Source organism: Amblyomma mixtum, chromosome 2, assembly GCF_055824585.1.
Source record: "Amblyomma mixtum isolate Tamu chromosome 2, ASM5582458v1, whole genome shotgun sequence".
Classification (NCBI taxonomy): Eukaryota; Metazoa; Arthropoda; class Arachnida; order Ixodida; family Ixodidae; genus Amblyomma; species Amblyomma mixtum.
The window spans coordinates 293,629,573-293,644,357 of record NC_143013.1 but is presented as its reverse complement, the minus strand read 5'-3'; the positions used below and the strand labels follow the sequence as shown (position 1 = coordinate 293,644,357).

The 14,785-nt window shown below is 47.8% G+C and overlaps 1 pseudogene; it reads left to right on the top strand.

Moving 5' to 3' along the window:
* Positions 1-13,499: 13,499 nt before the first annotated feature.
* LOC149364519 (protein D3 pseudogene) lies at positions 13,500-14,785 on the top strand (annotated as a pseudogene).

Genomic DNA, 14,785 nt, shown 5'->3' with positions numbered 1-14,785 from the left:
GTGTATTAGACTTTATTTTTACGTCCATTTAGTCCAGGTAGCAACCGCTGACCCGAACTACGAGAGTGAAATAACTAGGAGAATTCTAATCCTATGTCATGTGGGAAGCTCTGCATCGCACAAACTGGACGGTCTGACAGTGGCCATTTGGAAGGGCGCGCCCGCAAACTAGAAAACCTACGCTATAAGCAAGAATTAACCTTTAATGGAATAAAAAAAAAGTGAGTAGTCCTTTAGCGCACTCCGTTTTTGAGGGCAAGATATGCTGTCCAAGTTCCGGGGTAGGTTTATCTTCTACCTCCCACACCATGAAGCGACTGGTTGGCTGCAGGCCTGACACACGAAGATCAGCGTACACTGCCCGACCACTTGCAGCTTCCCCAGCAACCTTCTTCAAGCGAACTGGACTTAGTCGTTTAATGCAAATAAAATTCCTCAGCCTTCCCACACCACATACATGGCGGTGACCAGCGAGCCATCACATGCCTGTGCGGTGCTCCCCCTAGCCTGCGCCCACAGACGCACTCTGTATTCTTTGGGAGTGCCACATTCCCATTCAGCCCTCTACAAGCACTTCAAGTGACTCTCACCTCCTTCCGCTTCCATCCATGATTGACTTCATACCCTGGAGGAGACAGGTTGGGTTTGTAGTACAAACTCTTGGGGCACAAATTCGCCATGTCTTGTCGCCCGGTGGACCCACTTAATTCAAGGCCCCGGAATGGGAAATCCGACTCTACAACCACCACTGGGCAGAAATTACATGTTTGCCGACAACAAAAGCGCGTCCTTTCAATCCCACAGCACAGCGTACGGGTAAACAAACACAACACTCAACCATGCGGAAAATCTAAGGGACGGAACGCTTCCTCACTAGCGCACTAGCTGGTTAAGCCTCTGTTGAAGACATCCCCGCGGCTGCTCCCATGATGTCACGTAACGCTCGCATCCTTAACCTGCTCTTACACTACTGCCAGCTGCTCATTCACTTCGTATTCGCCGTATTCAAGCGAGCCGTGCATAGATGCACTAGCTGGTGCCACTTTCCTGCTCGGCTGAGACGAGCGCTACATCTGCACTGACTCTTGATGATGCGGAGACTGCGACGCTACTATTTACGGACTGGCGACATGAAGTTATACAGGATGAGATAATATCGAAGGTGTGTGGAGTTTGCTGCTCCAGAAAACAGGCCATCTAATAACTCCCACGGTTGTTGCCGTAGAGAAAGATGTTAGCTGCGTCGTGAAAGGCCACAACAAATAAAATGCACAAACAGCTGTTCAAAACTGCAGCCTCTGTCACCGGCATTGAGGGAATCCTGGTGGAAGCATGCTGATGGCTTAAGTAGACCTGTGCAAGTGCAAACACAAATCTCGATGGACTGCCGGTGATGTTGGAAATTATTCATCACAGAAGCCGGGCAGAAGCTGAAAAGGAAAACCCTTAGAACAGCTACGCTTTGGCAGAAAAAAAAAAAAAACACAGCGAGGTCCTGGTACTCAAGGCAGCACTCTCAGAAGTAACAGACCAAGGAATGGAAAGTGAGTTTCCACTTTTTCAGTGCCTGGCGTTCATGATGTCATTAAAGCAGTTGAAAACAAAGGCAGCAGTGCATGATAGGGAATTTAAAGCACAGCTAAATGGTTGTGCATTGAAGCAGTTTTGTCTTAACATCTGAGTGATGCCAAGTAAGTGCTATAACCGCCGAAAATAGTTGAAAAACAAAAGTGTTAGTAAGAACGCTAAGCGCGCCTCGTGTCGCTTCGTCCCATCCTCAGTGTGTTTACTCTACCCTGGAACTACCCCGGAACTCGGATCGCATACCTTGCCCCTAAAGAGGGAGTGCATTAGAGAACTACTCACTCCTTTTTTCATTCCCTTAAAGGCTAATTCATGCCTACAGTGTAGGGTTTTTTTTTTTTTAATTTTCGGGCTTGCTGTCCTAAGCGGTCCTTGACACAACGTCCGGTGTGTCCGATGCAGAACTTCTCGCATAACATGGCAATATATTTCTCCTAGTTATTTCACTCTGGTAGTTCGAGTCAGCAGTTACTACCTGGAGCGACCTGGAGTAAGTGAATGCAAAAATTGTGAAATGCGGTGTTTAACGACCCTAAGAAACACACGGACTAATAATGAGGCCCTCCGGATTAATTTAGACTACCTGGGGCTCATTAACATGCGCTGACATCGTACAGCATACGGGCGCCTCTGACGTTTCGCCTCCATCGAAACCCGACTAGAGCGACTGTTCGGCACGGAAGGAGTTTACTCCCGAGACTAAACGCATCAGTACACGAAGTCAACAGTTGAATGTTTCACTCTGTTAAGGAAGTCAGAGACATCAAAATATCAAAATTCCTGCGCTTATAATTTAGTCTTGTTATTAGCTCTTTGTTTAGGCAACGAGGGAATCTTTAACTGCGGGCTCTTTCCTTGTCGTGGAGTGGTATAATGTGCGGCAGTCCTGAATGCAAGCAGAGCTTCACTGTAGACGTACGTTGTATCCGACTATGTGAATGCGCACTTATTCCCATTGCATGTGTGTATGAACGCGCACACGTTTGAGGTGTGCTTTCAAAACACCACGTAAAACAAAAACCGAAACTTTGTCGAAACGTTGGCTCTAGCAAACTGAGGTTTTCCCCTCCCTTGTTCATTTTGTGATCGCCAAGGACCATCTACCGCACCCTCTCTCTACCAAAAACCGAAACTGTGATTTAGTGTTTTTATCCGCTACCGTTGTTCGTCGCAAGCCTTCGGTTTTTTCCCACTTGTCTTTCCTCGTGTAGAGCTGCAGAGATCCTGACAAAAGGCGTGCTTTTGCCACGTGCTGGCGATACTTTTGTCGTAACCTTGGGGTGTTCCCGATATAATATCTAGCCGCAGTGATCACGACGCGTTGAATTCTCGCTCGTGCTTTCCTGCACACTTGATTGCATGTTGTACGGCAAACGTGAGCAAGGGATACGACTACACGCTCGCCATCGAGCCGCCGTAATTTTCGTACATTTAACGCGCCTACTTATAGTGGCATACTATACTGAAAGCAACATGAACGCATCTCTAGTCGTTTCTGCTGTGCTGAATAGCAAACCGCTATCTGTTGTCTGCTGCGGTTTTCGCAGACGAAGAGAGAATGGACAGATTTATAAAACCCGGTTTTCAAACAAGCAAGCAGTATGTCTCAACAAAGCTGCGTCTTAATATTCTTCCACTGTGTATGGCTAGACGGACCGTAAGCTGATCAGGTGCCGTGAATGCCGTCTGCTATGTCATAATGGCGCGACAGGCTCCGAAGCACTACTATTCTTACACCGTGTTCCGAAATGTCGCCGTCACTTAAGCAAAAAGGGGAGGGGGCTTATAGGAAAAGCATACAAAAGGCCGAAAAATGAAGTACAGGAGCTGGCGCCACCAGCAGTTTTCCCGTACAAACTTCATGCGATGATGCCAATGCATTTTTTTATTGTTGTAGATGAGAATCTCTGAGGCTAAAGGCCGAACCATCATCCACTTTCAACGGTGATCACGGAGGCGTTTTCGTTACCGACGTCACGATTTTGAATCGAGTGGCGGGAGAAAAATAGTTTTTTAAGCTCAATTTTCTCAACAATCAATGCGTCAAATATGAAGATGGCTATACGAAGAGCCCGAAAACTCATTTTTACTGCGAGAAAAAATTGCATCGAGTTTGTCCTTTACAAAGAGTCTCACTGCTCCAGTATTTTCGCAGATTTTCGCTCTTGAGCGTGACATTGGCAGAATCTGGCCTGAGAGAATTCTGCATAGCAGAGCTGGCACCAATCGCAACCGTAGACAAAGAGCGCCACTCTGACCGCCTCATCAAGAACCTCATGAAAGCGACATGAGCGAAGCCTGAGCGAGAAAAAAAAACTTTACCATCTACCCCTACAAACAAAGAGAGGAGAAAATGAAGATGTTTATCTATGCTTCATAGAATCCAGGAGCCCTGTTACGACCCATGTATCTCGCCGATCAAAGAGAGGTCGAGCCTTAATCGGACTGTTTGCTTTCGAACGTCGACAAGTGTCACGTAAAGAGCACTATAAAAAGGGGGGAAAGGGGTCGCGGATGCACTCTAAAAACGAATACACCTTGGTATGCACTGGCGCACAGCCGCGCCGCGGCGCTGCGGTGCGCCGCCGCCGGCCGCCATGATTGAGGTGCACGTAGCAGACGAACTCCTGCTCCGCAAGCATGTTTCCTTCGGGCGTCGCGTTCAGAACGCCGTTTGGACTCCGTGCGCATCGGAAATGCGGCCGGTAAGTCGCCGAGCGCTAGAGCCGCACGAAACTATGTCGTAAACGAATGCCAATTCAATTGGAAGCTGCGCTTGTTAGCGCTGCTCGAGCCGGCCGAGAAAACAAGCGCAGCGACGAAAGTTGGTCGCGTGTTTAGTTCCCCTCGATTCTGGGATAGAAGCTCGGATAGCAGTCAATGGCAGAAGCGCTTCCGTGAAACCGGAGAGCCGCATGTAGCACACTCGCGGGGAAGTGATCGGTGACTCGGCGCCACTCGATAGCTGCGGCATCCGCGGTGCATGAGCACACCGAGTAAATGTCTCACAAAAGGGGCCGGTGTTATATGTCTTGTGTAGGAGTCCTCCGCACACAACGCACACGCACATGGCCGGACATCGGAAGCTTTCTTACCACACTGGAGCAGACGTTCTTCTGCGCAAAGGTGGTCATATACCGTACTGTGCGTCTTTATCGTAAAGACTTTCAAAATTTTTCTTACCTCAACCGCTGGCTCGTTTGCGGTGAAACTGCACACAGAGCTTGCGTATTATGGTAATTTTTGTATCGTAGCAAGTTTTACAACGGTACTTACTTAGTTAAGCCATGCATGATGCAAAAGCATAACCGTCTGCGTCGAGATCGGCGTACCGAAACCCAAAACTCCGAGTTTTTGCTGAAGGGCAGCAGTGGCGCCATCTGTCTGCCACAACGAAATTAAACAAGAAAAACACAGCTCAGGACTTCGCGACGTCGTTCTCCGACGAGCCACGAAAGCAGACGATATAAGCTGAATTGGATAAAGGCATTGGACGAAAAAAAGACGTCAAACAATATTCTTTTAACGGCACAGCCTCGTTAAAAAGGTTGTTTCTGGCATTTTTTTTCCGCTCAGTTGGCCGAAAATGTTCGAAGCGCTTCAGTTCTTGCAACGCTCGCCTTGGCGCCTTGTGACGCTTTCCACTGCGGAAGACAGATGGCGCTACTGCCGCCCTTCACCAAAAATTCGGTGTTTTGGGTTTCGGTACGCCGATCTCGACGCAGACGATTACGCTTTTGCATCATGCACGGCTCAACTAAGTAAGTACCGTTGTAAAACTTGCTACGATACAAAAGTTACCATAATACGCAAGCTCTGTGTGCAGTTTCACCGCAAACGAGCCAGCGGTTGAGGTAAGAAAAATTTTGAAAGTCTTTACGATAAAGACGCACAATACGGTAGATTGTCACAGCGGCCGCTTATAAGGCAGCAAACTGGGCTAGGTTGTTCACTTTTACACTGTGCACGCCATGTTGGCAAATTTCGATACGAGAGTACCTGCTAGGTTCCACTTGAAAGCCCGCGCTTTGTTAGTATCGTGTCTCTTATTCGCGTCAATATCTGACAACACAGCGCACGTTGGAAAATTTTGAGCTGTGTTAGTAAGGATCGGGTTTGCCGTGCAGCTCGCAAGCTATGCAGTATCATCCTGACGCAAGCGCAAATTTCACATCGTCCGCGATAGGGCGCCGCTTGGGTGGCCACGACTCCATCGAAAAACGAAGCGCATGTCCAAGACCAAAAAAAGCACGAGATCACAATCATTCAATCAACATATCTAAGTAAACTTTGGTGGCCGTCCTGCGTTTTTTTAGATGGACTTCGTCCAAGAATTTTGCAGGTCAACCTAAGATTAGATTAAAGTATGAAACGTTATATCATGGTCAGGTATGTAGTGCAGCTCGGAAATCAACGGCGCTGCGCAGGTACACAGTCCACCGTTATGCAAGGAGCACCGCAGACGCGCCGCAGCTGTCGAGTGGCGCCGAGTCACCGATCACTTCCCGCGAATGTGCTTGAACTACATGCGGCTAACTAAACAGGCGACCAACTTTCGTCGCTGCGCCTTTTTTCTCGGCCGGCTCGAGCAGCGCTAACAAGCGCAGCTTCCCAATCGAATTGGCATTCGTTTACGACGTAGTTTCGTGCGGCTCTAGCGCTCGGCGACTTAGCGGTCGAATTTCCGACGCACGCGGATTCCAAACGGCGTTCTGAACGCGACACCTGAAGGAAACATGCTTGCGGAGCAGGAGTTCGTCTGCTACGTGCACCTCAAACATGGCGGCCGGCGGCGGCGCACCGCAGCGCCGCGGCGCGGCTGCGTGCCAGTGCATACCACCTATAGAAGTGAAGAGGGAGTAAGCTGTCCTCTAGCGCATTTCTAAAAGGGTGCGCGCTAGAGGACAACTTTACTCCCTTTTTACTTCATTTTGTTTAGAGTGTTGTAGCAGACAGAGCAGGGTGATAAAGTACTGCACAGAGAGGTAAAAAACGTGTCGCAGACGTACTGTTTGAAGGGGGAAAGGCGACCGCGGACAGGGCACTGCTTGAGGAGGAAAAAATCGTTGCAGCTGTACTATTGTGTGAACAAGGAAAAGGTGTCGGGAACAGAGCATTGTTCGACGGGGAAGAAAAGGTACCTTTGACAGAGTACTCACACTCGTTACCCGTATGTCGCAAAGCAGTGGGGTAAGCGAACATGAGCTGAGACGCTGGTATCGCTTCGCCAAGACGTGAACGAAAGCAACATCAGAGTTCAGTTAAGAGCTTTGCGATAAGATTTGCCTAACTCGTTTTCTTTCTCTTTTTTTTTGCGGTTTCAAGCCTGAATGGTGAAACAGCCTGGAGCACCTGCAGCTTCGCTGCTAAAAAAAGAATTGTTAAAATAAAGTTGCTCACTTCGTCGTCTGTACTTATCATATAGTTGCTTGTCGACAACAGTGTGTATGGTTAGGGCTTACTACTAAATTTTAGTCGCAGCCTTTCTGGGTGGATAACATCGGACATGACCACTTTTTTTGCCAAACCGACTCAACACACATTTTTTTTTCTTCTTTTTCTCGGGGCATCTTTCTCAAGAAATTCCGAAAAGCTGCAGCTAAGTAGTTTTTTCTTCTCACTGTGACGTCTGTTTAGCTGAATTGGCTGGTCACACCTTACGCCTAGAAAATGTTACGACCTGTTGTTTATGTCGCGCAAGTGCGAGAAATATATGAATTGACATGAAATGCAACGGCTGATTACCCGCAGAAAAATCCGAATATTCCAAAGCCTTGATGATAAAAAGGTGAGACATACGACTTTTCCCGCTTTTCACTTACGCTTCATACGACTTCTAGTACGGAAAGCTGGGCGAGTTGGTTATGAATTGCCATATTGGAAAACAGCGCTTATGACGACGGACGAGAAGAGGCGAGACAAACACAGCGCTGACTAACAAGTCAGCGTCGTCTTTCGCGCTGCTTTTCAACATGGCTTCATATGAATCTACGCTAACTTCTGGTCATTTGATTCTATTTTGCTGACAACGAAGGCGACAAATGGTGCAGTGACTAAACCTTGGTGAGGCTTCCAAGCAAAAATTTCAATATCCTTCCCAAGTCGCGGCACGAAGCTTCAGACACATCACATCTACGACAGTCAAGTCACGTTCGACGTGGCCATGCATCTTTGAATCGGCTTACGCGCCCAGGTGGCTGTCAAAAACTGGACCTTACCACACACACTGCCTCACAAATTCGAGTCCATGATCGACGCGAACTGATATTCAACTGGAAAAGCAAGAAAATGGAATAAAAAAACTTGAAAGACAGCAAAATTTTCTCCTGTGAGTCCACGTCACGTTTCCGTGACACAGTGCATGTGAATGGCTTTCACGCTGAGCAAGCCCATCGCTCGGCTAACTGCACTCCTTAGTACATAAGCACGTCACAATATTTTGCAGGTTCACTGTGCACTGTGTAGAATTAGGTTGCGCAAAGCGTTCTAATTAGTAGCCTATTCTGAAAATACCTTTCGTGCTTCCTTCTTGATGTTATTTGATGCAATACGGGAGCTGTCTCTCAGGGATTCAGACGAGTGCTTAATAATTTGCAGAGCGCGCTAAAACAAACGCATACAGTCTTAGAAAAAAAAAAGGTTGTAAAAAGGTAGCAAGGGCAGCAGTTATAAAGTCTGACTTCGTTCTGGTCTATTTAACTACCCTCTTCAAGGTATAGTTAGTAAAAATAGCCCTTGCCACCTTTTTACTAACTATGGTTGCTAGTTAGCACCTAGTTAGTGACCGTTCCTTTAACCCTAAAATAAGATTTTTCAAGATTTATTTCTTTCTTTTTCAAGAAAGAGGCTTTATTTTTCAAAATAAAGTAAAAGAATATAAGTGATACAGACTGTTTTATGAATAAATTGGTTTTGTAATTAAACATTTCTGCCGGGACATGCAGCGAGGTAGACTAACCTGTTTCTACACTCGCAGCTGCATAATTAAGGCTGGTATCTTAGCTCAACGGGTAAGAGCCATTATATAGTAACTGAGAGTCAGATTTACAGGGTGTATAAGATAAAGATTTACCTGTGCACGCTCAGTACGCGTGTCAGGCATGTGTGACCCTTTCTGTTTTGTGCTTTCCTTGCATTTTGGACCTTTGTGTGGTGCCAATACGGTTGTTTGACGCCATCACTTCGCATAATTTGTACATGTAACGCGCAATGTCTAAGCCTAAGTGTGTGATTTACGTCCAGCGCGGTCTGGCTATAGCTCTGGTGGGAATCGGGAATTAGTCAAGCTAAATACGTAGCTTTTTTTTTTATTTTTCCAGAGTGCACAACTTTAACCAGCCCCGCCAGCCCACCACACGAAGAGCCTAGCAACATAAGCGAAAAGTTTCTGCCCATTTCCTCAGTAAATACTACAATAACTTTTTGGTTGCGACTGTAGGGGTCTTCACTACCTTCTTGAGGTAGCAACTTTCACTAGTTCTAGTTTTACTGCCTCCAATTACTAAGAAGGTAGCGATTTGTGTGACAAGTAAGTGGTTGGTAGTTATTTAATCAATTCTCTGACCTTTTCCTCAGCAATGTACGCGATGATCTGGAAAGAGGTGAACTCAAACAAACTACAAACCATAGAGTGGGGTGGGGGATGACCACAAGGCTGCATACAAGTGTTTTATTCGTTCATAGATCGCGGATAGTCCCCATATACCGTTCCTGTCCCGGAAGGCGGTGCTGTTTCAAACAACCACCGGTGAGGGTTGTGATACGGCACGCCTCGGAATCGTTACAGTTCAATAAAGCAAAAAAAAAAAGGAAAAATATATGCTTCTCAGCCAACGACTTCCGTACTGGACACTTTAATTAGGGCTTCGATTGGAGTTAATATCAACCCAATAGGCGTTGAACCTCCCCTGGACGTCCTGGGGACGTTCATGATGTCTTCAAGACGTTCAAGGGACGTTCAGTGCCCATTGGGAATGGATCGACTATTACTGTAATCATCCGTAATCAAAGGCGGATTCATAATTTCTGCAGAGCCCCTCTCTCACATCCGGCGGGTCAAAAATCTTGAAAGCGTACCGGATACCAGCAGCAAAGTTACCCCTTCGCTTTCTTTCTACCTCATCGGTTTGCGAAAAAGTCGTCCCTTCCGCGCGATACGAGTTTTTCAAACATTTCTTTTTTTTTTTAACTACTGCAAAGAATGGGCTCTCATTCATTCTGCAAAGAAGCAGTGTGCAAAAAAAAATTTATTTCAGCGACAGGCCAAAGCAGGTCAACCATATGCTAACCACAGGCGTGCCCATACCCGCGACCAACTGCGAACTTCGATCCGAACCGCCGTCCTCGTCCAGCGACCTCCCGGCAGCAACAGCGTCCTCCAGGCCATCGCGACCTTGCCCCTGACATAGGAAGATAAAAGAAACACATTATTAGGTGACCTACATTTCAACTCTCCCTTCCCTCGCGAAGCTCTACCTCTACCTCAGAAAAAAAAAAAGACCTTCATCTACCTAGTGGAAGCTAAAAGCACGCACTCACCGACGATGAAAAAAAGATGAGGTCGGCGTCATTTCATGTCAGTCGCCGCGCTACACTGATTCATAATGCAAATCACTGGGGATGAGAGCTTTTATACGTGTTTTTGTCGCAGAGTATGTGAGAGTGTCTGCGTAATTTCCTCTCGCACGTAATCGTACAGCCACGTGCCCATGATAACTGATATCTTGCTTCTTTGCCTCCATTCCAAACATGCACTACCATGAACCCACGACAGATCCTAGCCTGCGTTAAACCTTGCGGATTGTGGCATTTCAATGAGAAAAGTCTTATTTTTGCAGTAACTTAATCCCACGGAATATAGACTAGATTTTCGTAGATCAGCTACAATGTAATTCCTTGGAAAGGATTTGCGTTCCAGCTAATCTTCCGAACACGTCAGACTCGGCGGAGTCTCGATGCCGCTCTGAATTCATGTTCCAAAATCACTCAAAGTTTAAACAATGGCAATCCGTTAAAACGGCCTGAATTAAAGGTTGTCTTGGGCGACAAAAACATGATTCTTGAAGGACCCATACAGCGTGAATCCTCCTTTTTTCTTTTTTTCAGCGGGTGCAAATAGATACGAGATCGAGCTTTCCATTGGTCAAAGTAATATTTGTCGAAACAAACAGGAAATTGTCCAAAGTGATATTTTCAGGTCACACGATTGCATGTTGTACGGTAACAATCTAGTGCGTCCACTTTTAGCGTATTCGTCGCGCGAGGCATAGACTTCGGTCTATAAAGTTTATAGACTCTCTATAGACAAATCCTAGAGAACAGTCTATAAGCAATACAAATGCTATAGACATTCTATAGGCAATCTATATATCTATGGCCATATACTTTTAGTAGACTCCTGTCTATAGGCAATCTACAGAGTATAAATAGACAAAAAGAAATATCTATAGGAAGGCAATAGAGTCTATTAGAACTCTATAGACTGTCTATAGACTTTTTTAAGGGTTAACTCGTTTACAGCGGCAACTGGAAGGTCGCCATCACGTCGATATCTTCCGGGGCATCCATAATATGCTCTTGTAAAGCATAACCAGAAGGCCGCGCAGGATGTCACAGCTTACCACCTTATGTCACCTCACCACACATTCGTCTGTTGCATATCGCCTAAGAGTCAGTGATCCGCGTGACGTGATTTATACGACTTCATTGGATGTGCGCAACATAGAAACATAAAATAGAAATGTTTTTCTTTAAAGGAACGTACTTGCAAAGAAGAGAAGGGCAAACGAGGAAACACAAACGACATGTACAGATCGCAACTTCAAGCTGCTTTATTTTTTAGAGAGCAGTTACATTTATACCGGAGAGAGCGATCACAAAAGGCCAAGAGGCAAACACGTGCACGATTCAAATAAGCATACCGACGCCAGGTGTGATAAGCGAGTCCAAGAACCATCATATCTAAATTCAGGTGTCCCAAAGCAAACAGCGATAACGTTTTTCGAAAATTCAAGGAATGAGCAAAGGAAGTAGGCGATCATCGAACAATAAAATGCTTATCGTATCAAAGGCAGTCCAGAAGTAACCTAAAAAATGGCCTGGCTTAGCTTATGGTTAAGCCTAGGATGCGAAGCATACCGCCGGCGGAGGCTGCGCGTCCGCAAGCGAGCGCACGAGTTGAGCCCCAGCTTTCACAGCTGTTGTGACGTCAGCGCCCCTAGCGGAAGGAGCGGGAGTTAGGCCGCCGGTGGAGGCTGCGCGTCCGCAAGCGAGCCTACGAGTTGAGCCCCAGCTTTCACAGCTGTTGTGACGTCATATCACGTGGTGCGCCGATGTAGGTCAAGTGGTAGCTACGCGGCCGCGCGCGGCGCAGCAAGGAAGAGCTCGGTTGTGCGGCTAGTATGCTTCGCATAAAACAAGACTACACGCTTTCTGTCCGCTGTATGTACTACAGGTGCGTGTCCATTGCTAAATCAAATAGATCATAATCATGCCGCAATCGAGCGCTAAGTTTCCTTTCATTTGCCTACTTTCGTATCACAAAGACGTGACCATTAAAGAAAAATGCGTAAAATTGTCTGTCGAACAAAAGTATTCCGCCCATCTTGATTTCCATGAGGGCTAGAATTATAGAATGGAGAAAACTACCGCAAGCCATTGGGCCGACCAGTGGCAAGTGATTCGCGAGTGTGCTAAGACAGCATCTTTGACTTGGCCCCTAATCAGAGTACGCCGATGTCACGCTATGCAGAGGGCTTTCTTCTTTTGCTTTCTTTTCGTCGCAGTAATAACACGCTGCTCTTTTTGACGCTTCTCAATTGCCTCTTTTACCGCACTATGCTATTTTGTTCATTTAACCACTGTTTGCGTTTGTCATTGCTTGTAACATACCCCTACTACAATGCCCAAAAGAAATGCAGGACAATGACAAATCAATAAATAAATGAGCCCGCCATTATGCCAAACGACGAAGGACCCACGATCGAGGACTTGAGACCTGACTGCCTAAATGCGTGCATAAAACAATCCCTAGCAGTTACGCAACAAGTTAAAGCTAAGAGAAATTTACCCTTCGTTTTTTTTTTCTTCAGATTGTTGCTGTTAATTTTGCTGGACACACCAAACAAGCAATGAGAATTGGACACGAGGCAGGTGGCCGTAAAGGATGGCTCGGGAATGCCTGCCTCACCCTCACTCAATGCATGTTGCTCTCCGTCGCTCTCACCGCCGCCAGTTTTTTCAGGGCTTATCCCCCTCACTCTCACTTCATCGCACGAAATATGGATGCACCTTTCCACCTTTCATTCCACCGTCTCCCCCCCCCCCCCCCCCCGAAAATAAAATAAAAATAAGAGAAATTCAAAGGTATGCCGGTGCCTATCTCTCATTAGCAGTTATACGCCAAAGTTTATCGCGCAGTCGCGCACGCTCAGCTGCATCACTGCCTTTTTCTCCCGGTGATTTCCAGCGAACCGCGATCCAACAGCTGCTTAGTGCCTCTACGCAAATGCCTGCTTTCAGCTCGCTGCAGGCTAACCAAGACCAACGACGGCCGAGAAAAATGCGCGAAAAGACTGCGCCCACGCGGTTTCCGACCACGATCCACCGCAGAAGCATCAAAGGCACCCCTCCATTTAGCCGCGCATTACATCTGACAAGCCAGAGACGGAAAAATAAAAATAGGCATCAAGAAACCACAGCAACAAGCTGACCGGTTTAACGGCTGCGCCACTCTGTTCTTGCGTCACCTGGCGGCAGAGCGCGCAGGCTAGACGGCAACACTGCACACGCGCCCAGCGCCGCCGCCGCAGCTGTCAGATAAAGCGAAAGGCCGCAATATAATAAAGTAAAAAACGGCCAGCGACGCACAAACATCACATACGCGCCGGACGTAGACCGGCTTTTCCGGCAGCGATCGTCCTGGCAACCGCGCCAGGGGCGGAGAAAGGGCTTGTGTATATAAAAACCTCGCGGCGACTAGGGCGACTCCATCATTGACTGCCCGTGTGCCGCCCTGGTTGAACGGAAGAGTTGTGGAGCATATATCGCAGAGACAGTCGTCCAGGCCCGTGTCGGTCCCTGCAGTCGCGACGATGACGTTCGTTCAGCTGTCGTTAACGCTGCTTCTTCTTCTGACATTATGCGTCCACAACGCGAAAGCTCAGGATGCCAGCGCTACAAATACAACGGTAGCTATGCCTGCCGCGCCGGCAATGGCTGGGCCAGCAATGCCGGCAAAGGCTGGGCCTGCCGGCCCGCCAACGGCGGGAAACCAGGCATCGGAAAACCAGACGACGGCAAACCAGACGGCGATGGATTCCGGACAGTCTGTGTGGATTACGGAGGAACTGGTCGCCGATCTCTCGTTGCCAGGAGCACCGAATGCCACGCTCGAAGTGACTTACGCGGGCGATTTGAAAGTGGCGCTGGGCAACACGCTGACGCCTCAGCAAGCCAGCAGTGCCCCTACGGTGAGCCTGAATGCGATGGTTGACTGCGAAGGCCCGTACGCGCTACTTATGGTGGACCCGGACGCGACCAGTCGCAAGAATCCGGTGTTCCGCAGCTGGATGCACTGGATGGTGTTCAACATCAACAGCACGGAGAAGCTCCACGAAGGGGACGCCGCGTTGCCTTACAACGGGCCTGCTCCGCCCAAAGGAACGGGACTGCACCGATACGTGTTCCTGGCGTACTGTCAGCGCGGAATGCGCCTGCAAGCCGCCGATTTGGCGCCAAAGAAGAGGAACAATTTCAATCTGGCCGAATTCGTCAACAGAACGAGCTTAGGCCCGCCGTTGGCCGGGAACTTCTTCGTCGCTGAAAACCCTGCAACGGCGTAGTTTAGTCTTGACGCTTCATAGCCTCTTTCCTGCAAGTTCAGCATCGGTAAGGACTGATCGTGGATGGCGGAGTAGACAATGGTCGCCTAGGAAGACAGTAAAGAAGCTCCGTCCCGTTTAAGAGATTTTTCAAGACGCCTTTAGCTGCGAGGTCGCACAAGTCCTTTGTGATATGTTCACCGTAAGCCCTGCCTTGGGATATGTGCTTCGTCAGTGTCCAATCCCTCAAGAAATGCCTGCGCTTCGCTAGACATCGTTTCTTGCAACAGAACTGCGCGTATGGAAAGTGGATTTCGTCGTGTTTGAAGCTATCAAATGTACAGAGCCAGCAGTGAGTCAATAAAATCTTGCGTCTCATC